The sequence below is a fragment of the Euprymna scolopes genome, chromosome 31 (assembly GCF_053919585.1).
Source record: "Euprymna scolopes isolate OS-2025 chromosome 31, ASM5391958v1, whole genome shotgun sequence".
Taxonomy (NCBI): domain Eukaryota; kingdom Metazoa; phylum Mollusca; class Cephalopoda; order Sepiida; family Sepiolidae; genus Euprymna; species Euprymna scolopes.
In genome coordinates, this window is record NC_136512.1 from 25032444 (window position 1) to 25060082 (window position 27639).

The following is a 27639-nucleotide window of genomic DNA, read 5'->3' on the forward strand; positions in this document are numbered from 1 at the left end:
CGGTGTCAATCGATCGATCCTGCCCCAAATATACATAATCCTGGGGAAATTGGAGTTTTAACGAACTGGACGAGACTAGCTATTTACATAGCACACTACCGAGGGGGAGCGTACTTATCAATAATTGATTGTGGGCCAAGTAGACTGGCGATATGGAAGGAACTGCGAGTGGAAGCCGCATCTGCAGTTGCAACTGAATTAGAAAAGGTGATGCTTGAACGAGGTCTAGTAAGGGAGGTGATAATGGACAACGGCACTGTTTTTCGCTCAGAAATCTTTCAGACGATGCTAAAAAAATGGAAGATTAAAAGTTATTACAGGGCAGCTTACAGACCTGGAGGAAATGGCATTGTGGCGCGACATCATCGGACCGTGAAAGCAATAGCTGAGAGAGGAAGAATATCGCCTGAAGAGGCCACACTTTGGTACAACATGTCCCCTAAGGTCGGGCAAAGAGATGACACAGTACCACATAGAGCAATCTTTAATTACGAATGGAGACATCCTAGAGACATGTCACCGGAAATTAATGATCAAGGACCAGCCAGAATCCAAATAGGAGAAGAAGTTTGGGTGAAACCGCCTAATGCCCGATGCACAACGCAGTGGGGAAGAGGAGTGATAACAGGAGTGCAATCCCCAAACAACTTAAGTGTCAATGGAATGCTACGACATGTTTTAGATTTAAGGCGTGTGATCCATTTAGGTGATGAGGGTGGTGGTACTGAGGCAGGGAGTGATGAAGATGAACCGGTGCCGATGCAGAGACCGCAAAGAGAACGCAATGCGCCGATCTGGACACGGGATTATGAGATGTGAATGATCTTTAATGATCATGTGGGCGTGTAGTAACAAAAAAAAATCGTACAAACCTTTTACCACTGGCAACGCCCGCTTCAGAGAGTGAAAAAAGAAAGAAGAAGAAGAGAATGGCCACTGCGTCTATTTATAGACTAGAGATCATGGGAAGAATATGCAAATAAGTTTGGACGGTTTTGTCCTGTAAAAAGCCTGTATTTGGGAGAGAGGGCGTCTTTTCTGTTTGACAGAAGCAATTGCTGTCAGAAGTGCATTGGACTGCAGGATTGAAGAGTGAAGATTGAGTTGTGGGGTCATTGTATTTAACCACAGCTGCGAATATATTTATTAATAGCGAGTGACTTTTACTGTAATGTAATGTATTTGTCTACATGACCAAGACAATATCTTCGAGCACTTTTGGCATTTAGTTTTAAAAAAAAAGATTGTTTGAATATTGTATTGATGGGTATTTGACAGCTAAACCAGCTTCCTACCTTGCCCTTCTTTTTATTGAAACACACCGAGAGCTCCATTTATTATCCTCGTTGTTTCCTTGAAGTGCAATCTTCGGGATCTCTTTTGCACTCGGTTAAACAGGAATATTAGTTAGGTTGGACTTCATGTTCTTCTTCATAAACCCTGCGGCAGCTATAATAACTGGTATGATTGATATCTCTCTAACATTTCAGTTTCTTTTCATAACATAAATGAGACCTTGATAGTTGGTCTGTTTCTCCCTTAGGAATGCAATTATTCTTTTGATGCCCTTCCGTGACAAGGTTTGCTTTTTGTTTTTGAGTTTCAAACCGTCAATATCTGCAACATGATACAAATTTTGAACACGAATACATATGTGAAGTCATCATAACAATGTAATTCCTCATCTCTTTTAAACCAATCAATAGGAAGCTTGCATTTGAAACATCACGTGTAGTTGACGATCAGCGCGTCTTACTCTTTTGGCGGGGGGAGGGGTGTAGTGAGGTGGTGATGTGGTGATGAAGGTTGGATTAGAGAACTTGGAGATATTCGGCGTCAATGTTCTTGTTTCCATATAGCGCGTCATGTTTTGCCTCTGCAGCAGTTTGTCTGGTCCGATCCCGTGGATCATGTGTGTTAGTCTCCATATTAAATGGTTATTATTGTTGTTGTTGTTATTATTATTATTATTATTATTATTATTATTATTATTATTGTGAAAAAATAGAAATTATTATTAAGGCGTTGCCAACACCGTGGGGATGAAGTTGTTAATGCAATTCCGAGGTGTTAATATTAAAATTAACATGATGCTAAGGCGATTTTGTTTTCTGTCTTTTTATTTAAAAAAATACAAAAATACAAAACTAATGCATTATTGATGACTAGACACGCCCTCTACATTACATGAAAAATTAAAAGAAAATAATATAACCGTATGGGTATTGCCAATTGTTCAGGAATCTGTATATTTATTTAAATAATTGAGTTAATGATGTAAAGTAATCATCATCTAATAAGAATTTTTCTTTAATCTTAATAGATGTATTTAGGAAATATATAATTTTGCATTTGAACAAACTGTTAAAAACATTTTAATGATTATTAAGCTTTCAGTAGAGAATAACAATAAGTATCATGGTATTCCAATGGAATGTGATCGATCTGTCACTTACTAGTCTCAAATATACTGGACTAATCAAGGAGCATGTACTCAGTGTTCATATATATATATATATATATATATATATATATATATATATATATATATGTATATATATATGAGTTGGAAATGAAGACACATACCTATATATTGGTGGATATAGAATGGTTCATTTATATAATAAGGGAATACAATCAATACAATCGATTAGTTAGGGGATATAAGAGATTCTTTATGCCAAGGCATTTCGAAGCCTAATGCTTTTCATCAGAAGAGTAGAGAAGATGCTAGGTAACATAGTGGTGGTGCGGCGTCTAGAGTTGGATTCATTAGGAACGAAATAGATCAAAACAAATTAAAATTATAGATTATGTTGGGGAGGGCGAATTCTAAATAAAGGAGGAGCGTATTATATATAGTGTAATGCAGAAATGGCTTAGCATAAAGAGTCCCGTCTATTCCCCAGCTTATTGTTTGTATTTTCTTATTGAATAAATGAACTAATCTATATCCACCAATATATAGTTCTGTGTCTTCATTTCCCCCTCCTATTGTTTTCGTATACAAGCTCCATTGATACTTTTTGAGCTTTATAAAGTCCAGATAAGTCTCCTCTCATAGAATTGAGCTTGCTCTGTTCCTCTAACGCTCTAAGCTATATATATATATATATATATATATATATATATATATATATATATATATATATATATTCATATATATATATATATGTATATTCATATATATATATATATATATATATATATATATAGTGGGGGACACATTCTATTCTGCTTTTTTCCTCCTCGTTATCCCTTTCGTATAAGTATTTCTGCGGGGGGGGGAAACAAAATAAAAACATTCAGGCATATATCCTTAAAAAGTTTATATGACGAAAAGCGCTTCGGTTTCAATTAAACTCTATTATTTTTTTAATCGACTTATTTATTTTATAAGATTGGAATATAGTTACTTTCTTTTTCATCATATATACATATATATATATATATATATATATATATATATATATACATATATACATATATATATATATATAATTATATATATATATAATTTAATATCATATATAAATTCCTAATGCTGCAATATTTTATACGTGTATATGGGTCGAAGTGCATTAATCTGCAAAATATTTAGCTTATTTTTACATTTTTTAAACATTAATTTCAATTAATTCTCTATCGTTTCTTTCGGTTTTCTAATGGCATAATAATATTTAGAAACCTATTGCATGTAATTATATAAATGCAGATATTCTGTATGAATTTACTTGCGTAATATTTGCGTAAAATATATATAATAAACACAAACATTTTCTATATATATTTATGTATCCATGTATACAATTGTTGTATAAATTGCCTACCAAACTCCTCTGTCAGTTCTTAGTCTAAATACATGACACTTGATATAAGGGGTATTAGAACACATGCGAAAATTTATAATGTGGTTTTTGTCAGGGAGAATCAATGCGAAACTGCGAAAATTAAAAAAAAATGCCAGGTGAAGGTCGAGCGACTTCATTTCGAATATGAATGTGTTACGTAATAGCTTTAATGTTTTAATTTTTAGCCTTGCAGCAAACATGCATCCACAGCTCAGACATAACGCCAAAGGAAAAAGTACATATTAAGCTAAACGATTGTTTTTCGGTCTTCTGTGCTGGAGCACGAGTCATTTTTTTCTTGACTTTTGAAATTATTACTTTATATTGGGTCCAATATCAATATGAAACCTGTATTAGATACTAATACGGATGGAAACATTGAGCAGAAGAAATCTTTATTTTTTTATCAATTTTCTATAATGATATAATACATCGGCTTACTTCAAAAGTGTTAGGGCAGGTTTAAACGTTAGTAAGCATTATAACCATAATAATCCCTCTCTTTCTCTCTCTCTCTCTCTCTCTCTCTCTCTCTATATATATATATATATATATATATATATATATATATATATATATATATTATATATATATTATATCTTCTACTACTTTATTTAAGAACACAAAATTTTAACATTAAACAAATGCTCGGGATTAATGATCAGGAAATATTTTGTTTTTAAACTACTTTATTTAATGTAACAATATTTTAGTATAAAAATACCCTGGAACATTCCCTTCTGATTAATTATACAAACTCAGCGAATTCTCTTCCACTGTTCTATTCCTGACATCCCTTAAAGGATAGTGGAACATTACCAATATATAATGAAAGGAAAAATATTTGTGTCGCTGACAAGGCGGTTGCGCTGTTTTTCTACTATTTTATTTTATTTCAAAGAGGTTTAACATTACAGAAGTGCCCGGGAATAGTTCCTTCTGATTAATTGTAAGGCAAAAGGGTCTGATTTTACACTATTTTATGTAATGTAACAAAATTCTAATATTATAAAAATGCCCTGGAAAGGAAAGGTCTTATTAATTAGAAAAATCCACTGGAAAAGTAACTTTTGGTTAATAATATTAAGAAAACCATATTTTAATTTCAACAACATTATTTAATGTAGCAAAGATGTGCAATTAAGAAAATAGCCTTGAAAATGTCCCTTTTGATTATTTACAAAATACTCGGTAAATGTCAATTCTTTCTAATTACAAAATGGCCTGGAAAAGTTACTTCCGAATAATTACAGAAATTACCTGAAAAAGCCACTCTTGATTAATTACAAAACCCCTGAAAAAGTCACTTCTTGTTAATTGACAAATACTCTTGAAAAGTCACTTCTGATTAATTTAAAAGATGCCTGGAAATTCCTATCTTGATTAATTTTAAAATGCTCGGGAAAAATCACTTCTAATTAATTACAAAAATGCCCTAGAAAAGTAACTTTTTATTAATTACAAAAATAGCCTGAAAATCTCGCATCTGCTAATGGCAAAATTCCCTCGAAATGCCACTTTTAGTAAATTAAGAATACCCTGGAAAATTCCTTCTGATAAATTACAAAAATACCATGGAACTGTCACTTCTGATTAATTACAAAAATCTATGGAAATATCTTCTCTAATAAAATACGAATATACCGTAGAAAAGTCACTTCTGATTGGTTACAAATATCCGCTAAAAAGTCAGTTTTGATAAATTACAAAATACCCTGGAAAAGTTCCTTCTGATAAATTACACAAATACCCGGAATAGTCACGTCTGATTAATTACAAATGCCTTGGAAAAGTCACTTCTTATGAATTGGAAGAAAAAAGTGATTTGGTTTTCAACTACTTTACTTATATAACAAACAGAGAGGCAGACACAGATGCAGCATTACAACGGTTTTACAAAGCGATCGGGAAACATTATTTACAGTCATTCGTTCATGAATTTTGTCAGGAACACGAGTAATGTCGGATGTCTGGGCAGCTTATGACTGACTGGATAACTTTGATAATAGCATTTATTAGCATGTCACAGTTTTCCATGTATGTTGGATGCAATGTAAAATAATAAGTTATTGAGTGCTAACCAGTGTCTGGTGGGTGCAGATCAGAATATTAATAAGTTTGTTATCACCAGCCAGCGTATGGTAGGTGAATATCAAAATAAGAAGTTAAATATCACCAGCCAGTCTTTGGTCAGAGCAGATCACAATACTAACAAATTAGTTATTGTCATGCACTGCCTGGTTACTGCGGATTACAATACTAATAAGTTAATTACGACCGACCAGTCTTAGATCGCTGCAAATCACAATATTAATAAGTTACTTATCACTACTCAGTGTCTGGTGGGTACAGTCCGCAGTACAAACAAGTTAGTTTTTGCAGCCAGTGTTTTCCCGGTGCAAATTGCAATACTAATAAGTTAATTATTGCCGGCAGTGTTTGGTCGGTGCAAATCACAATATCAATAAGTTAATTATCGCCAGACAATTACATTTTATTCGATTTCAAAAAGAGGGATATCACACACACTGTCACATGATTATAATGCTGCGATATCAGGATAAGATCAGAACAGTTCAACAATTTAATGCAGTTGTGTCAGCACAGATATCAGAACTAAGATCCAGAGCTTCCTGATTTAGGATAGTCTTTAATAGTATATGATCCAGTCTCATTGTAATTGTCTGATTCTGTGATATGTTTCTTACTGGTTTGTTGTTTCTTTTAATCTAAACTACCGTGGAATTTGCACAGGTTCTGCTAACAACAACAACAACAATAATACTAATAATACTAATAATAACAATAATAATAATAAAAATAAGATTAATAATAATAATAATAATAATAATAATAAAAATAATAATAATAATAATAATAATAATAATTTATTTATTTATTTATTTATTTATTTATTTTGTACTCACTAGGGGAAGTCATGCAAGCAACCAAAATATATCTCCTTAAGAACAACTTATGGTGTTATCTAGAGACTGACTGACGTTATTGCACCCGCCTCTTACAGTTTATTTCTTATTAGCAGTGACCATAGTGCTTTCTCTTCTTGGTCTTTCCATCTCCCTTCTTCCTGCTTACGTATTTAGTGCGATATCAGTTCATGGTCATATGCACACATAAAAAATGGGGCAGAAAGCATGAGAGTCCGGGGGTTAACTTACGATTATACGGTTTCAGTTTTCATGATTTAATGTGGCGTTCCTTTCTGTTTTATAGCTCTCCGCATTCAAAAGTATTCCTTAAAATGTGAGCAGTTTTCGTTATTGTAATTGACTATATCTTGTCAGTCGTCCCTCTGATTCCCATCTCTCACTTTCTTCACTCATGCAGAATACGTACCGGGAAGATTCTATCTCTTCTGTATATTCACCAACCAAATCACCTCGGAAGCCATCCAACGTTGAGGATAGTTTTAGCAATATCAGGGAAAACTTAGTCAGCAATTTTATTTACCGTCTAGCCACATGGTAATGTGTGCAATTGAAGGTCTTTATTATGTGGTATTGATCCAGTGCCAATAGAAAAACGAGTGATTTGAGAAAAGTGCTGCAGACTAATCATCAAATAAATGGGTCTTGATAATGATATTCTTCAAATTAAAAACAAAAAAAACGTGGTTACAACACAGTATTACAAAGAGCCGCATTTTCATATCCATTTTAAATGGAAATAAAATATTCCGGATCGAATCAAACGTTCGGATTACAAGGTTATTAGCATTTGGTTTGATGGATAAACTACTTATTGCTATAAAATATTGTTACACTTATCTCTCATTTTGATACCATTCTAAGTGCAACTTACTGTAATATCATAATTAAATATCAATAATTTAAAGTTATTGCGTACGATGTTTTCGAAATACAATGTAAAAGAATAGAATTAAACTTATTACATTGTAATCACTTGGCAAATACCGCCTGGCAGTTCTGCCGACGAGGGGCGGATAAACATAAACTTCATAAAATATATTGTTTTGAATAAATTCTAATTTTATTGAACTTCTTTTAAAAATCATTGTCAAAAGAACTTCCGTTTATGTTTGAATGATTGCATTCGTGTCAACCTTCCAATCGGTTGATTTCAGTCTCCTGCCTGTTTTGGTGATTGTAAATGTTGCGTTTTATAGCTTTTCGGGTATGCTGACCACGAATATCACCTATCGTTTGCTAGGTATAAAAACATATCATATTCACCGTAAAAACTAATGTAATCCCTGTCAGCCATGTTGTTTACACAACTGAGTAGCTAGTAATGCGCATATGTGTAATTGAAGCAGACGACAAAACAAATATTTTTCATCCTCCCCAATGTAAAAATAGGGTGTTTCTTCTGAAAATTGTTCTTTACATATAGAAATCGGGGCTACTTATACCGAACGCAGTTCTTAAAATGGGGAAATCGGGGGTATTTATTCGATAGGGAGTATAGGCTGTTTATTCTGAATGTAGTTTCATACATGGGGAGCTTGCGGGTGTTTATCCCAAAAACCTTTACGCATGAGCATTACTAACTCCTCGGTTGTGAAAAAATGACTGCCAAGGATATCATAGCTTTTACGTTGGAGAACAAATGTTTCATGTCTTATAAACTACTTACCAGCCTCAGATTTAACTGTAATATTTATTGTCAGCATACCCGATAAACTAAAAAAAAAGTCGGTATTCCGAATGTGAACGGTCCCCTAGGCCTAAACATATTAGACGTTTAGTTTAACCACATGCAAAAATGCTAAGTAGACATACACAGACCATTTTGGCAAATATGGTAAAATTGTCCCAAATATGGAGTGATTTTATTAGCTGCAAAAGAGCACCTGTGGCACACCCAAGAGTTAACGCGACGTATAGACGAAGAAAATTATATAGAAATCGTTTAAAATCTATTTAATATAAACAAAAATGTCGAAACATTTGTACTTTAGTAAGGGAGACCAATTATTTAAAAAGTAGAAATAAATATTTGTTTTGTAAAAAATTTAAGATTATTTATATGTTATTACTTACGACAATTTCTATTTTGTATGAAAATAAATCTCTGTTTTTTTTTTGTTATGATTTTCTTTCAAATATTGGAATTCACTAAATGTGTGAGAAAAAAACAGAAAACAGAAAACACACATATTCGAAAAATTAGAGATTTGGTTTGAAATTAATATTTATTGATCTAATCGATGAATGAACAAAAAAGAATATATATATATATATATATATATATATATATATATATATATATATATATATATATATATATATATAGGGATGTCTACGTCTTATATCTATACAAAAAGAAAAGGAGAGATTCAGCTATTTGCACAATAGGAAATTATTTAAAGGGAATAGGAGTAATAACTTTATTTACGAAATAACATTACTATAGGTAACCTAGACTATAAACAGTTCCAATTTCTACATCTCAAGCAACATTAACGCATTATGTGGACAAAAATGAAGAAAGGGGAAAAGTAACGTAGGTGCCTGACATTAGTCCAAGTAAGCTATTCTATCAAAACTGCACTTAGAATTCACCAATCACCGTAGTGGAAAATTTACTTTAGAAAAAGATTTTTATTCATTGAATTTTGTCTTCGTTTGTGAGGTATCTTCGGTAAAAAGATAATTATCACAAAGTATTTATTGTCTTATGAGATTGAAAAATTCGAAAGAACAATTTTATTTTCGAATCCTGTAAAGAACTCTTTGATTCCGCTTGCCGCAAAAAAAAAATTAAATATGTTTAACATCATGCATATATTCGCATTCATCAGTACAACGACAAGATGGTAAAATTTAAAAATAACTGACTTAGTGCCATCATCTAGAATTGAAACAAAAACATTTTACATAAGAGCTGTGGTCTCTACCGGTTTTGTTATTGAAAGAAAGATAATGAAATCTATATTAACACATTTGAAAATCAATTTATATGATCATGCACAGAAAGAAGTATAGCTGTCTCGTCTGAAGACGTGTCTAGTTACTGATAACTAGCTGCCCAAAGCATGTTCATGACTGTGTGGCAAGATATGACTGAGTTCAGCATCCCTCCCCGCATTCAGCCCCCAAAGTCCGAAAGGGACGTCAAATCCTGTACAAAATCAACAAACGGTACAGTGTTAGGCCTTAAGATATGAAAATTTGAGTTCTTTGCCATGCATAACAAAGAAAAAATGAGGAAGTCCATCATTTGCGCCCTCCCTATTAAACATCGAACGTACCCAAGGCCTTACCATATTTAAATTTGGATTCAGCACCATGCACAACTGCAAAATAGACACAGAAAATGTTGAATAAATCTGGTAACATATTCCAAAAAATGGAGGTGTTTTATTAGTCTTTAAGAGACCCTGGGGCACACCCAGGAGTTATCACGAAGTATAGACACACAAAATTATATGGAAAGTTAGTTTCAACTTTTTAAAAAAGTTTTATAAAAATCCAAGGCAACATTCTTTTTTATAAGCACAAGACGGTCATTTTCAGCCATTTTACCCCGAAAGGCACCACTAAAAAACCGGAGTTTTCCCTGCAAATCCGTTCTGTTCCATTTTTACTCATACCATGTGTAATGTTTGTGCAAAATTTCAAAAAAATCCAAGGCGTAGTTTCCGAGCAAAGTGCGGAGAAACGAACGGACGCACGGTAAAGGGCGAATTTTAGACCCTCCAAAAAAACAACTACAACAAAAAAAAAATAAAAAGAGACGGCTATAATTTAATTTTTTAACGAACCGCACAGTCTATTATATAGTAATACGGGTTTATCTTTTACTCTCTACACGATAATCTATACTAAGCTGAGCGATATCAATCTTTTGATCATGTGACAATTTTCATTAAACTTGAAACCTGAGACATTTACTATGAACATTTTTTTTCTAATAGTGCATGTTTTGGATTAGCTGTCTGGCTGGGCGTCCTTTCGATCCTTCCGTCTTTTGAATTATGCAGTTTACTGTTCTCATATCAACTGTTTCTATTTACTTGCGTTTCCACGAGGACAGTGTTAGACACAAGTCTTTTTTTTATTCTGTAGAATATCCAGATTCCGACGGAAAGGAACAAAAACAAAATTTGGCTCAGTCACCAGGGATTTCTCCCTTACTGTACGAGGACAGAAAAGGTAAAGTCTATCAAAAGGACAGATAATACACTATGATATTTGGCCATCTTAACTGCTATTCTCACAAAGTTTACTTCGATGAAACCCTCAATCTCCTTATCCATATCTTGTGGAACCTGTACGTTTACCCGCGTATGGTTTTATCAATGAATCAACAAGGGAAGCATATTCTTGTACGTCAGCCATAGGAATATGTGTAGACATATTGATAGGACCTATTAAAGTACATATTTACTTTGAAGTGCGTAATATCTGATAAACTATTGCGTTGAAAACAACACGTAAAAGTCTGATTATCGGACGATTGCCAATTGTCAATGTTATTATCACTTTACATAATATACCGCATGTATATCTATATATCTATAAAAGTGAAAGTGTGTGTCTGTCTGTGTACATTTCCCGACACAACAACTCTATCAATTTTCAGTCGAAATTAAATATACAGGGTATGAAGATTTGCGAAAATTGTTGTAATCCAATTTCAACCAGAACTTTGGCTGTTAAGGGGTCAAAGTTCAACGAGTCGCCCTTTGAGAACTCTACCAAATTCCTCCGCACATTTTCGGTATAAAAACTTGCAATTTTAGATATAAGTTCCTTGGGCATGGATCTAACTTAATAACTTGATAAATGTGAAGTGGTCATAATAGGGGTAAAATAAAAACAAAAAATAAAAAAAATTAACCTCTGTAGACTCTACAAAATTACCCAGACTACTCTGGTCTAAACCTTTGAAATTTTGCATAAATGATACTCAAACATAGGGCAGGTTATTTAATCGGTTTGGTTCGAAAATTTGAGCTACCAATATATAAATGTATGTATGTATGTTTGCATGTCTACCTAAAACTTTCGACGCAGACGACGGATTTTCAATAAATCAGTATCGTTTTGAAGTTCGATCCTTCAGACAAAAAATACGGAAAAATTGGCTAAAAAAATTAATTTCTTCACCCTAAACAGGCAAATTTTCTACAGGGTGAAGTCGCTTTTTTTGCCGATACTTTCTAAAGTAACCCCCTGTTTTCGATTGTCTAACCTTAATTAAAGCCTACGTGTCTTTCAGTTGGCGATGGTCGTAACAGCAAAGACATCACGTTTTTCCCCGTTCTTTTTCTCCTTCGTGGTAGGGATTCGAGCCTGCCTTCTACTACCACATTTTTTTATTTGCTCAACACACCTAGGCGACGTTGGGCACCCATGCTAGTATATATATATATATATATATATATATATATATATATATATATATATATATATATATATATATATATATATATAGTAAGTTAATAATTTTTCATGAAGGCATACTCTACATGGATCGTCTAGATCTCTACATGTGTTTGCTTTTCTTATTATTTTCAATTCGACTACCGGCGAACGTCCGTTTTCCTTGGGTTCTCAGTATTTGTTTGCTAGCGTTGTTTTCTTACGATGTTTTTCTTTTCTATTATTGAATGTACTTTTGTGGTCATAATATCGAGTTTTGACATCTTAGGAAGTCATGCCTACGTACCTATTCTTGTTATGCAGGTTTTCTTTCGCAAATATTGTGACCTGGTAAACTACGCTTTTGGTTAGACATTTATTTTGAAGTGGGCAAAGTGTGCGGTATCTACAGTTGCATTTATCTTGTTCGTTGCTAGTATTTGTATGTTTATTTCTAATATGGTTGTCATTGTCCAGAGTTGGTTTATTATTATTATTATTATTATTATTATTATTATTATTATTATTATTATTATTATTATTATTATTATTATTATTTCTACTACTTATATATGTGCCATTTTTGTTAATTTAATTTTTTATCATGGTGTCCACTTCTTTATTGTTCATTTTGTTGTTGTTTTCATTGGTTTTATTTAATATTTTCTTATGTGATTTAAATATCATCTCTACATTTTCGCAGCAGCTGTAGGATAACTTCCGGTATTTTTATTGAACATTTTGTGTAAGGGGTTGGTTGCGGGGAAAGTGCTTTTTGATAAGGTCTAGAAATGTCTTGCGAAGTTTTGTTTTTGACATTTGATTGTATGCAGATTACATTTCTTTTGCTTCTGTTTTTAATCTTATTATAGTTATTGGTGTTTTGTTGCTTATATTTGATATCAATAATTTTGTACCCACTATTTTTTATGGCTGTTTTATAGATATTGATTGACGTGTTAAATGCATTTTCATCGCTTGAGTTATTGCTGAGTCTACTTACGATCGAGTTAGGAATCTGTTTTATAATTGATGGTGGGTTATTGGACTTAGGGTTTGCCTGTATTGGATTAGTGGTATCTTTCAAGTAGGGTTCATATGTGTTTAAATCTAAATTTACCGAGATTTCCAGGAAGTTTGTTATTTTTATGTTAGCTAATTCAGCTACATTTCGGCCTAGTTTTTTTTTTCATTTCCTTGTGTATGATTATCTTAAAATAATCTCCCTTGACTTTTTGGAGCCCTTTATTATAGCTAATCAATCATCTCTATATAGGCCGATATCCGTAGTCTCAAATATGCTTGAGAGGGTATATAGAATTAATAATCCTACAAGACCTGATGCCTCTGCGGAATCCCGGGCTCCCATCGCCAAATCAAACGAATTTGCAATTTTAGTTTTTATCCATTGGCTATTGTTATCTATTGGAACTTATTTTCTACATTTTTTTTAATGATGTCGATTTCTTCCGAGGATATATCAGTGTATGCACACAAATACTGGGGACTCAAGGAAAGCGGATTTTGCTGGTAGTCGAATGAAAATGATAAGACAAGGAAACATTTGTAGAGACCTACACGATCAATGTAGATTATGCCTTCATGAAAATCCTATACTTTAAGAAACCCCAACATATATTAAACTGTAGGAAAGAAATAGTGAACAACTGTATTAACTGGATAAAATTTACTCTAGGATAAAGATACAAAATAATTTTAAAACTAACATAAACAATAGAAAATAAACAAATAAACAAATAAATAAATAGACATGCATATACATAAACTATGACACATATATCTATGTATACACACACACGCACACACACACACATATATATATATATATATATATATAAATATATATATATGTGTATAAATTAACATAAAAATGTTACCTGGATTCAAAGCAGGTCAAGACAGTAGATATCTAGGCTAAATAGCACACACAAAAGAAATGGTAAACTTGAGGTCAAATCGGGCTTTGTCCTGTAAGCGCCTGCTCATTGCCTTATTAGGAAGGGCGTACTGATACTAGAAAGCTGACTGGCAAACAAAAATCTCAATATTTTGAATATAATAAACTAGTTGTGACCAAATTTTAATTTCATTAAGACAAAACAGTAAGAAACGGGCCTAATTAGAGTCGAGCCCCTGTTTTTGGGTCACTCTGTACAAATTAGTATTGAATTGGAAAATGGGTCATACCAGTTATAGATACGATACTTTCTAAGAAAGTTTTAAAGGGGAAAGTAACTTAATGTTTTTTTTTTTTTGTTTTAGTTTTTTTTGTTGTTTTTTTTGTATGGAGTAAACATTTTGTATAGTGTATAAAGATGTTACACGTAAGTTTTGGATGACTTTGTTTTAGCCATTCGTAATTTTCTTTTATATGTAAATCTCCAGGAGTACTTCATTTAAATTACTTAAAGACGAGACAATAAATATAAAAACATGCACAACTTTAATTTACGATCATGTTCACAATTTATGAATAATTATCTATCTATCTACCTATCTATCCTTCCCCCCCTCTCTCTCATATATATATATATATATATATATATACATACATACATACATAAATATAGATAGATAGATAGATAGATATAGCTATACATTGTTATGTTTTTTAACAACGTACAATGAAATTATTGGAATTTATTTGAACAGCAACGGTTTAAGGGTTTGTATATATATATACATATATATATATATATATATGCATATATATACATATATATATATATATATATATATATATATATATATATGATAATAAAAGACTTCGTCTGAGTATCTGGGTCTCTGTGAATTAGTTCGCCATGGACTCCTTATTGGCTGTATCGATTCTTTAAACAATTCGCACAAATATACTTTATGTGCCTTGGAGTCTTCGTAGGAAAGATTTCAATCTGAATGTCTTTAATAAGTGCCTATAATCGATAATCAAAAACATGAAATATTAGAAGGAACAGACACGTTTGACCACCGTATACAGCTTAACGTCACAGGCATAATTGAAAAATTGTATTGCCATACAGGCAAAACACTAGACATATAAAATCAACAGTAGGACAGAGGTTCATTCAAAAATAAATTGGTCCTGGATATGACTTTAAATTATATCCAGTGGTGAGGCCCCAGCTTGTGGGCTTTGGGAGTGTGGAGCCACCCTTTAATTACCATTGCTCTCAGCTCCACTCTGACCCGGAGTGGTAGTACCTGTTAGGGTCCCAACTCTGGGTTAAATAGAAACCGACGTGAAAACAACAAATATATTCTATTTTTAAAAAAAATTCTTCAAAATCTTTGGATTCGGCATTAAATAACCAGAAAAAGGTTGATACGCCGTAAAACAAAAACAACCAACCAACCAAATCAAAATAAATGTGTCTGTTTAAAGCACACTTAAATCATGACACTTTATCTTTGTATGTTTATTGCAAGCCATTGTCAACGAAGAAGCAGAAATAACACGGCTTATGCAATCAACAGTAGGTCCTTTGATGTGACAGGCATATTTTCGAAATGAAGGTTTCTGTTAAGAGTACAATTGAACTGTTACTTGACGTTTGCATTTTAAACTTTAAATGACGATATTCAAATAATAATAATAATAATAATAATAATAATAATAATAGTGAACACATAAAACTAATATTGATTCTTATTCATTATACACATACTTCATTATACACAACGAAAATATACTAATTAATACAAGCAACATCGTGTCTTTAAATTCTTAGATCAAGTTATGCAGGTCCATGAGGTGTAAGGGGTTCTTGGTAATAGATACGTACTTCTGAAACATAAAATACTTAGTACTAAAAGGCCATTCGAATAGAAGGCGTTAAAGGTCATAGCAGTTAAGAATGTCGGACAATTTTTGCTCGGGTCATTTTAGAATTGGCTAGGTGAGCTGACCATTCGATTTGTGTGAATTGAGTTTCAGACTACCGAAAAGATAAGGTTTCAACTTATACTTACTTCACAGGAACGGACCACCACAAAATATAAATAATATAATTCATATTATTTTTATACTTTGAACTATTGTTCTTATTATTTGTGTTATTTTCTCAAACATTCAGTCGAAGTAACTTCTGACATTTTAAAAGTATTATTTCTTATTTATTTTACTCCAGATGAGGGCAGAGTTAGACACAAGGTCAGTTTTTATGTGACGAAAATCTAACTCCCCAAAAAGTAGCAATCTAGATCGGAACAAAAGAATTGCCTAAGTCATTCAAAATTTCTTTCTCTCTGACCAATAACATAAAAGATGAAGAGTAGCGTCCAACAGATCCTACACTGTGAGTGTTAATCATTTATGTCTATTTAATGTAAAATTACAAATGCAAAACAAAAAATAAACAATCAGACGCAAGGCCAACATGAAAAAATGGGGGTGTAGGTCTGTCGTTATCGTTGTCACTGTAACATTTTACTTGTCTCACTCGCAACAATCAATCCAGAGGCTGCCTTACTTTCTGTCCCCAAATCAAATCGTTTTCTTTTATATAAGAAATAAGGGTGAAATGTTGATTTATATAAAAACAAATTCAACAGTAATAGAAACAATCATTGGCGGGTGTCTTCTAAAAAGAAAACTGTTGTTAATAGGGTCCTCCTAACCCTCTCTAGATGGCAGAGCGGCTACTGTTTTTATAGCTTGATCAAGACCGAAAACAAGCAGTACGATGCCTAAGGGGTTTGCACAACAAAATTAGAGACAAAATAAAATTGTGGGAGTTAAGGCGCACATAGAGTTTGGGGAAAAAGAGCTGGAGGCGAAAAGATAATGTGATGGCGGGCAACTTGGAATTCATTAACTCGGCAAGCTAAGGGAAACAAGGTTTCCTTTACTAGGTCTGGAGTCCGTCAAGACTAGGAACCCCCCGCCATTCCTAAACTGGGAACACAGTCTCTTACCTAGCTTATCTTCGTGCACACAATCTCGCTGCCTTTATTTATCGCATTTTGAAAGCCACGGGATGTAATCTGTTCTCATCAGCACCGATCTTGACTTACAATAGGTGTTTGAAGATCATGGCCAAATCTTGATCTGCCCAAGATTCAACCCCACTCTTTTTATTAAATGTCGACATCCAGACAACCATTCTGGCTACGGCCAGAGTCGCGAGAAACCCTATTTGTTTCTCTCTCGGCGGCAGTCTACTGTTTAAGGAGAGACCGCCTATAACAGCCTGCAGCTAATTGGCTAGTCTCCTGGCTAAAATTTAAACAAAATATTTAGCAGAGTTATGGAGAGGTGTTTAGGCGTTCTTCGGTGGCCTGGCATTGTGCACGGCCAGTGACAGGTTCAGCGAACGAGCATGCTGGGGATCGATGCGTTTAACAGAGTCATGACCCCGGTAGCAAACTAATTCTTCCCCGCCATACATGCCCTCCTTCCTCAGCAACGTGATCATTCTCTTAATGATATAACCAGGGATAGATCTCTGATCAAACTAATGGTTTACCAGATCTGTCAGGATCCACATAAAATGGGCGAAAACCTCAAATACAGTTCATTGGTAAGACCGTCGAGACCTGGTAATCTGTTGTAGCTGACCTTAATTATCGCAGCCAGAACTTCCTGTTTGATCACACTGCCTTCGCAATTAGCCGCTCTAGCAGCTTCGAAGCGGAGGGAGTCGGTGAAATAGTCGCCAAATATATATACGGATAAGCAAGGCTCTTGCGTATAAGGCTCTTCGAAATATTCCCGAAACTCTAGCTAATCTCCTGAGTCGATATCAGGGTTCGTACATCCGGGTTGTTTACGCTTGAAATGTTATTGTCCGAACCTTGCCTCGAGGCTTCACGGTGATCGTCTTCGTCGGAGTTCATAGCTTCGTTAGCTATCTTACCTAGACTAGCCTTAACTATCTGCCCTTCGTAGCGTTCGCTAAACTCATACCGAAGCTCATGCGTGCTAGTTATTGATTGCCGCTATCTTCTTGTCTCGTTTCTCTCGTTGGTTTCTCTTCTCTGCGCTTCTCTGTCTGGGCCTTATATAGAGCGAGTCGCTGGACGTATCTGACGAGGAAGTCTCTAATCTTTGTCTTAAGACTAAACTGGGTTGATGTAAGTGAAGTACCTATTCACAACTGTTGCTTTAATTTTTCCTAAATAAATTCAATTGACGACTGTTTTGGTGTAGATATTCACGCATAATCTGAAAACCTATTGTTAGCAAATATTTCCTATTTACGATGTCATGAGTTGATTTATTGTGAACTGTTCTGTATAATGTAAGTTTCCATGGGTGTAAGACACAGCCTTATAGGTACTTCAACAATTTTACATTGCTATATGGTTAAAATAAATCGAATAATGGAATTTATTTATAATAGTATTTCAACAATTATGTGTTGCGTTAAACCAGACATCATTGAAAAAACGTAAATGCAATCAAATCTGATAGATTATGAATGTTCTCCTTACTTGCGTCACTATAGAAAGAAAGTAGATATTCTGCAAAAAAAAGAACAACAAAAAAACTCTTTCGTCGTCTCACAGACAATATGAAAGAGAGGAAGCGTACTCGTACTTTGCCAAGTTTCAGTATATTACATCATTTAAAAAACGCGGAGTGACAAAAATTGGAAGCCATCTAGGATTAATGATGGATGAGTGTAGAGTAGTCAATGAGAAAATATATTAGCAAAAGTCTCAGTGGAAATTTGGTAATTTGGGTTACTTAAAAGGAACGGTCATCAAGAACTTGTTCACGTTGGACTTGAGGACAGTTAGAAAGGAGGAAAACAGAACAGTGTTCCACAGGCGTGCTGCTCTAAAAGCATCTACGTTTAGGTTTAGCCACAAACAAAGAGTAGAGGAAATTTTTATGATAGTGGTTTCAGTTTTACAATTGTTTTTGTAAAAGTGAGGTAAGAGGAACATAGATTGGATCTCAGATAAGCACTTGCCATGTAAATAACGATGAAGCAGAGACAGGCTCGTAACGCCCTTTCTATAGGGAAGAAACAACACATTCCTTACGAGGCTATTGGGTAACTTTATTTTACTTTACTTATTTTACATAGCGTAAAATCAAATCTTCTCTCTTTATTTTCCACACAGAGGAGACTTGGTAGACTCTCCATTGTAACTATATTTTGAGTAGGACATAGATTAAGATCTACGCTGAAAGATTCACAGCAAAAACTTGTTTAGCCACAACAGCTAAAATAGCCTTATGTAACACCGTATCAAAGGGATCTTCCGTAAAAATAATTATTTACAAAGCATATTACTATGGCATACTCATGTATGTTATTAGGTGAGTATTCTTGCTGTTTCGACTGCTTGGAAACTTGTGCAGAATGTACTAGTCAAGAAGTCGTTCTTTATCATCAGCCTGACATGTGCAGATCTGACCCAGTACCTATCGGAGCGAGTTACATCGCAGGGGCACCTCAGGTCATAATCAATAAACTTGCCTAACCTTAAAATAGCCTGCTAAGGTCTGGGATGTTGGATAACCTAGGTATTAACTTAGGCGATCCAATATCCCCGGACTTCCCACACTGTTTTGGGGTTAGGCAAGTTTATTGATTTTTGGCTTAGGCGCCCCTACCGGGGAATACCGAGTGAGATGACCAATGCTTTTTTTTTACTAGGCAAAGTTATCCCTCCTTCTGGAGTTCTTCCTGGACCTCTCCGATTTCTGAGCTTGCGTCACATCTTGTTGAAGTGAGCAGCAATTTGCTTTTCAACTGTCTGAAAAAGAACCTTTCAAATCCAAAATTAAATTTTGCTTGATCGTCTGTCTTAAATACACATTCACCCCACGATGGTTTGGGTCTTGAAAAGCGACGATCCTGCATTTAACACAATTCGGATATATACTTGGGAAATAATAACGCAAGACGCGAACTCAGAAACTTTAAAGTTTGACTCTACGAATAAATGCATTGAGATATGACCAGTTTACTTGTGATTTATCAATAATTAGTTGTTTGTTTTCAAAACAAATGTTCCCAAAGGAATAAACCTCTTCTTGTCAAAAACTGCCGCCGCTTCTTCCTTCTCATTCAACAAGGGTTATACGTGTGGTTGCAGACGACATTTTGTAAGCCAGGTAACGTATACCGGAATTAATGGGGGCATGTTATCATACGAAACTTTAATTTAATTTTTTTAATTTCTTATGATTCTATTCTAGCTGGAGATGGGGCATCCTACTGTACGCCAGACATCCACTCGCACTCTCATATATTCTAAACTAGGTATATTTTAAAAGTTTCTAACAATCCCTTAATGTGAACTATTTTCTATGCCTCTTTCTCTTGGTTCGCCGGATGTGATTTAAAAGTAGGTTTTGTTTTTTTTAGAAATTCTGTTCCGTTGGCTGCTAAAAATGTTGAAATAGGGATGTGCATTTAATATAAATGATGCGTTCGGTATTGCTTTTATTGGAATGGGCACAAGTAAAATGATATGTTTTTAATTAAATTTCTGTCATAGATGTGAACAAAATTTAAGCTTACCCGCCGTTTCTTTAGAATCAAGGATCACACCTATGTAGTGTAAAACAAACTTAAAAAGGAAGTGTTAAAATTCTTTTTAAATAAAATATCTAGTTTTAGATAGTTACTTAAACATTAACTATAGACGTAAAACAATAATATACCCCCTTCTTAAAACCCTCTCGATTAGGGAGCCAGTTACAGATCATATACGTTAGGAGACGAGCAATTGTTTAAAGTTTGAGAGTAATACGTCTCATTCGTTGGTAGAAATACTTTTCAACAACATATAGTAAACTTCTGGCCGAAATATCCATCTATTCAAAAGCTGCGCCTAATGCAAGAAAATAAAATCCATTTTTTTCTCTAAAACTCTACTCAATAGAAACACAACTAAATCAATATATAACTAGGCCTATGAAAACAGCATAGTGTTTTATTGGTTTGACTCTCGAGTATGTAACGGTTGGTATCTTATATGTGTCTATATAGAGTGATGTGCTTCTCGATTGATGAACCGTATGAACCGTATCTACCTATGTCGGATAAAAACGCGAGAGTCCAAAAATGATTAAAATATTCCGTTGTCATAGCCCTACGTATAACTAAACTCCTGAGACCGAAATATTGGCCTATGCAAAACTACGTCTACTGCAACAAGATATAACACCGGTTTCTCTCTGTGAAACTTTACGCAAAAGTACGCAATGCACCCTTTTGTGATATAGGAGTTTACTTTGTGTTTTAAAAAGACTGTGAAAATATGTATTGCTTATTACCTGACGAGGAAGACCTGATATTTTCATTACAAACTTTACTTCGTATAAGATGTATCGCCTGAAGAGGTATCTAGTAACTGGTAACTCGCTGATCAAAACATGCCCATGGTTGTGTATTAACATAATACTACTTATGCAAAAAAAAAAAAACTAGAAAAAACAAAGAGAATATATATATATACATATATATATATATATATATATATATATATATATATATATATATATGTGTGTGGGGGGGTGTAATTATAATTATTATTATACTTATAGAACTTATTAAGAAGATGTAAGATTTTATTTATTGATTTTAAGTATTTCTATAGTTTTGTTTTCAATCAGGGAGTAAGATTATGTAGTAAACCATGAAAAAATATATGGCAATTTAGCTACACAAAATATACTGGTTCATGGGCTCACGATAATGGAACGCGAAAAGCATGTGGAGGGAAAATGTCAAAGGTCATATATATATATATATATTTATATATATATATATATGTATATATATATATGTATATATATACGTATATATACACATATATATACATACATATCTATACATATATATATATATATATATATATATATATATATATATATATATATATATATAGTAAGTTATAAAAAGATTTATGGCAATTGACAATTAAGATACACCAAATATTCCGCGTTTCATTTTCGTGAGAATTCGCAAAGCTTATGCCATAAACCTGACGAATTCTCACGTGCATGACACATGGAATATTCTATGTAGCTTAATTGCCATATATATTTTTATAATTTACAAGCTTGCTCTACCTATGTATTGAGCAATGTTGAAGTAAATACTGAAAATTTACGCATAAAATTATTTTCATATATTAATGTATGTGATAAAATCAAGTAGCCATAGTATATATATATATATATATATATATATATATATATATATATATATATAATGTAAAACGTTATCTTTCTATCCCTCATTCTCTCTCTCTCTCTCTCTATATATATATATATATGTATATATATATATGTGTGTACGTGTGTGTGCATTAAGATTACATCATATGTATTTTTATTAGTAGTATTAGCACTAGTATTTTAGTAGTAGCACTAATATTAGTAGCGTTAGTTGTATTACTAATAAGTTGAGTAACTAACGACTTTGACTTGTCATAGACTAATTTAATTTAACTTTTTAACTCTGTAGGCCAAACGGCTCAGGATGATCGGATAAAATATATTTCCTATCCACACTCTTGAAATTAACACCTTCGTGCCCGCAAACTTGCTATCCAAGTTAAAATTATATTAGAGACATTTTAACAGAAATTCTGCTTGATTTCTTCTCAGACATTTATATATACCGGTAATTTTCTCATGAAATATACCCATATATACATGTAGGGTTTGCGTGGATTTTAAAGCAAAACCGACCATACAATGTCATGCATTTCCATTTCATGTCTCTAATCAGATTAGTCTCGATGTATATACAAAAATCCAAACCCTTTTTCCATAGACACCATATTGTGTTCATGCCAGTTCTTTTTTTCAAATGTACTTTAGTAACATGCCCTCTGGTGAACTAATTTCATTTCTACCATTTCGATATACGTAGCAGATAAAACACCTCTAGTAGCAAATACGCACACCTTCAGTGTTCTTAAAAGTCTTAAAACGTTCTAATTCAAATAATATAAAATAAAATAAACTTTAGCACCTCTTTCACTTGGACTGTTAGACATTGGAATTCCCGCCCTCTCTCAAACTTCCCTGAGTACGAACATGCAGAATTTGAAAGTAAAATCAACGCACTTTTCATACGCCTCCTTACATAGTCCCCTGTTGATATGGTCACAAATATATATGCCGTTACGTCCAAGTGACAATATCCTTGCTTAGAATGAGCAAAAAATAATTTGAAACAAGTGAAGCGCGCATTGTTCCCGTGAGTACACAGTGAACAAAAAGAAAATGGCCAAGTTCAGCCTTTACTCCGCCCGTTACTTAGGTCCAAAAGTCCCCAGTGGACGTCAAATCCTAGTGAAATTGAACGAAGGGTGCAGTTTTAGGCCTTAAAATGTGTAAATGTGAGTTCTGCACCATGCTAAAGAGTAATGACTGAGTCCATCATTTGCCCACGCCCGCGTTTAGTCCCCAAAGTTCCCAAGGTCTTAACATATTTAAATTTGCGTTCATCACCATTCAAAACTTCTAAATAGACATACACAGAACATGTGGTAAAATAGTCCCCCAAATGGACCGTTTTATTTGCCTTAAAAGAACCCCAGGGACACACGTAAGCGTTATAGCGAAGTATAAACAAACAAAGTCATATAGAAATAAGTTAATTACAAATTTTCAGAAAGTTTTACTAAAAATTCAAGTCAGCAGTTTTTTTAATAAGCACAAATGTGTAAATTTTAGCCATGTTTACACGAAAGGCATCCCTGGGGGGCAGAAATTTCCTGGAAAATTTGTTCCGTTACTTTTTTACTCATATCATGTTTAATGTTTGTGCAAAATTTCAAAAAAATCCAAGGCGTAGTTATTAAGAAATTTGCGGACAGATGAACGGACGAACGGGCGAACAGACGACCAGAAAAACGAACGAACGGACAAGGGTGAATTTACAGGTTTACCCTCTTTTTGTCCGGAGAAAAAAAATGGTTGTGAAAACATCATTCGTTGCAACTGCTAAAACATTAACAGGATATCATGTGAGCAAACTCGATGAACTGAGAATAAATTTCTCAACGAGATGAGATCACGTGTTCGCATTCTACCTCCACTAAATACTAAAACGCTGTATCATCGATTCTTGTTGAATATGATCCGTCGGTATGAAATTCGGTAATGCGCATGCTCCCGAACGATGTCAGGAGAAATAAGCTTTTCCGGCAGGCTACAGTGACGTCATTAAGCCCATTGCGCGACAGCTGACTCGAATGCATATAACTGAGCCTGATTGACGCTTATCCGATTGCGTAGCCGCCGATTCCCATGGTAGAGATATGCTAGTTGTAGGAGCAAACGAAGAAGAAAAAAAAGTAGGGATAAAATGATAAATAAAGGAAGGATAAAGAAGAATGAGAAACATAGATGGATAGGGAAGGAAGAAAGAGAAAATGAACATTGTCCAATATGGATAGATTTTATATAAACAATATAGAATGCGAAATAATAACCATTTTTTTCTTCATAAGGACGTGTGTCCTTATGATGAAAAAAAGAACAGAGACAAAGAAACGTTAAAATTTGTCCAACTTTAAACATTAAACATATTTATAACAACTATCATTTACATTTCAGATATGAAGCATGGTCACAAACAGAAAAGTAAATGCCCAGGTGACTACAAAACTTTATATTTCTCTCCCGTTCACAACACGCATAAAAATATTAATTAGACGATATATTTAATGCACGAATAGAGATTCAAAATCAACAGAGATTAGCCCATTTTTTAATGATCCGGCCGCTGATGGGGTTGAAGTAGAGATTTAGTCCTCTACAGTGCTAGGAGGTTCATCCTCTCGAGCCTTACCTTCTCTCTTTCAGAAGGGGTCACTTTGTTTATTGCCAATCGCTTGAATCGCCCTTACCGGGAAATGGCTACAGAATTGCCAAGACACTTTTTGTAGGGCAAAGTACCTCTCCTCGGGAGCCCTGACTTCTCTTTCTCATTTTACGTATCTGTTGCCCAACTTCTTGCAATGAGAGAGAAATAATTATTGTCTTGTTTTGTTTTTTTTTTTCTTTTTTTATATTACAATAGTGCTTAGCACGTGTGTAGTGTTAAGTATTAATTATTTAATCTAATGAATGTTTAAGAACATTTACATGGAAAGCATAGTCCATTAATTTATAACTTAGTATATATATATATATATATATATATATATATATATATATACATATATATATATATATATATATATATATATATGATTGCAACGTCTTGCCAGACGAGTGCCACTTCCTCGGACACTTAATGTCCATGAGTCCAAATGCTTGAGGGAGTATCTATACAAAGATTATGTTACAGTCTTAGGTTTGTACAACATCTAAATCTCTCTGCCAGTTACAAATGTTGAGATCCAGCAACAAGCCAGAGAAAGATAGCCAGCAACAAATTAAACCGCAGACAAGCTTAACGCGGGTACTGGTCTCCCGCTTTATGTTTTTAAAATCAGATTTGCTTCTTCTCCTCGTAGAATTGGTTGCCTTCACCACGACTTACGGGAGCCCTTTCCACCCCAACACATATGTACATACAAATAAACATACGCGGTGCTAGTTGGCCGTTGACCCCGAAAAGGGGTTAATTCGCACTTTGAAAGGTCTTGTTTTTAATCCTTCAGGGAGACTAGCCGCCCTCATTACCTGGTGGGGGAACCAGTTTAGTCGCCGATGACCCGACCATGAGGCAGGTAGTACTGGGTTACATGGTACCAGTAGCATATGCCATGCCCTGACACACACACACACACACATACACACACACACACACACACACATATATATATATATATATATATATATATATATATATATATATATATATATATATATATATATATATAAGACAGCTTTTAGCTCTTTACAAAACGCTGAACTATCGAGAAATAAACAAACAACATTTTGATGCCGTTAATGCCGCTAAAGAGAACAGCACCACCACTACTGCTACTAATATATATATATATATATATATATATATATATATATATATATATATATATATATATATATATATATATATAAACTTTTATGTATTAATCATTCAATGTTTTCTCTAACACTGTTCAATAAAGACGTCAGGAGCAAATTATAGAGATAGATAATATAATGAAGTTTATAAATTTTCCAATAAACATTTCCCGCGTATCATCCTTATAAGAAATTACCTTAGGTTGAGAAGAATGTTATTGCAACTTTTTAATTATGATTTCAAATGATGCATTTTCAAAAAGGTTTTCGTTAAAATACCTTTAATTTATATACAAGGTAACCCCCCAAAAACGGGCCCCACCTCTAATTAGGCCATGTTTCTTAGTGTTTTGTGCGAATGAAATGAAACTTTGGTCATAACAAGTTTATTATATGCAAAAAAATACATCAAAACACTAGGGTATTTGGCCTTTTTTCTCCGTTGACTGTAAACTGCTCAGGAAAACGATTGAATGTCCTCTGTGTGTGTTTTTTTTGGGGGGGGGGCATCCTGTATTATATAAGAGCCTTTTTTCGCTCTATCTGATCGTTTAAATTAAAATCGTTTAAAGACAGTGATTTTCTCTTTTCAGAACGCTGAATACAAGACGGAAAAAAATCAAATTCGCACGATTTTTTATTTCATTCAAACTGGGTGGATAACCTGCTAAAACAGCTCGCGATACCGACGATTGTTTTGGCCTATGAACCTACTACCGAATCCACTGCACACAGCACAAAAATTTTCCAAACAGCGGCGATAATCTTGAAGGTAATAGAAACATGAGCCCTTGTTCGGTCTTTTTAAACCGTTAAATCTTGAAGTAATGTATACTAGTGTGGGTGTCCGGCGATTACCGGGTGTTTTGAAGTGTGTGTTGAAAAGAATGGTAATACATTTAAATACACACATATACACACAAATATATATATATATATGTATATATATATATATATATTTGTGTGTATATGTGTGTGTTTGGGTGTCAACGTCTTCATACGATATGAATAAAATACACACACCAAAATTTATATTACGCTCAAGAAGCCTTCGAAGTAAAACCATGTTTTTATTTGTAAAGATGAAACAATAATTCTTATAAGCATTTAGTAAAATACCACATTTGATATAGATTTGAAATGTATTCAATAGTATTAACTGTTTGTATCAGCCATCAAATCATAATTTAATTTTTCGACACTCTTTCAGTATTCAAGACGACTGTGCTTCCAGGATGCACTGTATAAATGCTTTCAAACCGTAAGTCTTTAGTTGGGTATATACTTTAAGAGTAAAGTTTGGATATAATTTTGTCATCGTTTTTATCGAACTATAACACGACACATTTTCCCCTGCAAAAGTAAAATATTGCCTATTTAATTTGCGATCATTATGAAACGATCTCATCCTAAACACACTAATTGAGAAATAAAAAAAAGTTGGACCTCTCTACATATGGGGAACAAAAACTTG

General features: G+C 33.7%; 1 long non-coding RNA gene across 3 annotated transcripts in view; it reads left to right on the forward strand.

The window, feature by feature from the left end:
• Positions 1–27639, forward strand: part of LOC145255522 (uncharacterized) — a 258434-nt gene that overhangs the window by 36785 nt on the left and 194010 nt on the right. For all 3 annotated transcript variants that reach the window (XR_013863856.1, XR_013863855.1, XR_013863854.1), the window contains exons 2-3: positions 24765–24803; positions 26759–26937. This is a non-coding gene — a long non-coding RNA (uncharacterized LOC145255522). The remainder of the gene's footprint in view (positions 1–24764; positions 24804–26758; positions 26938–27639) is intronic.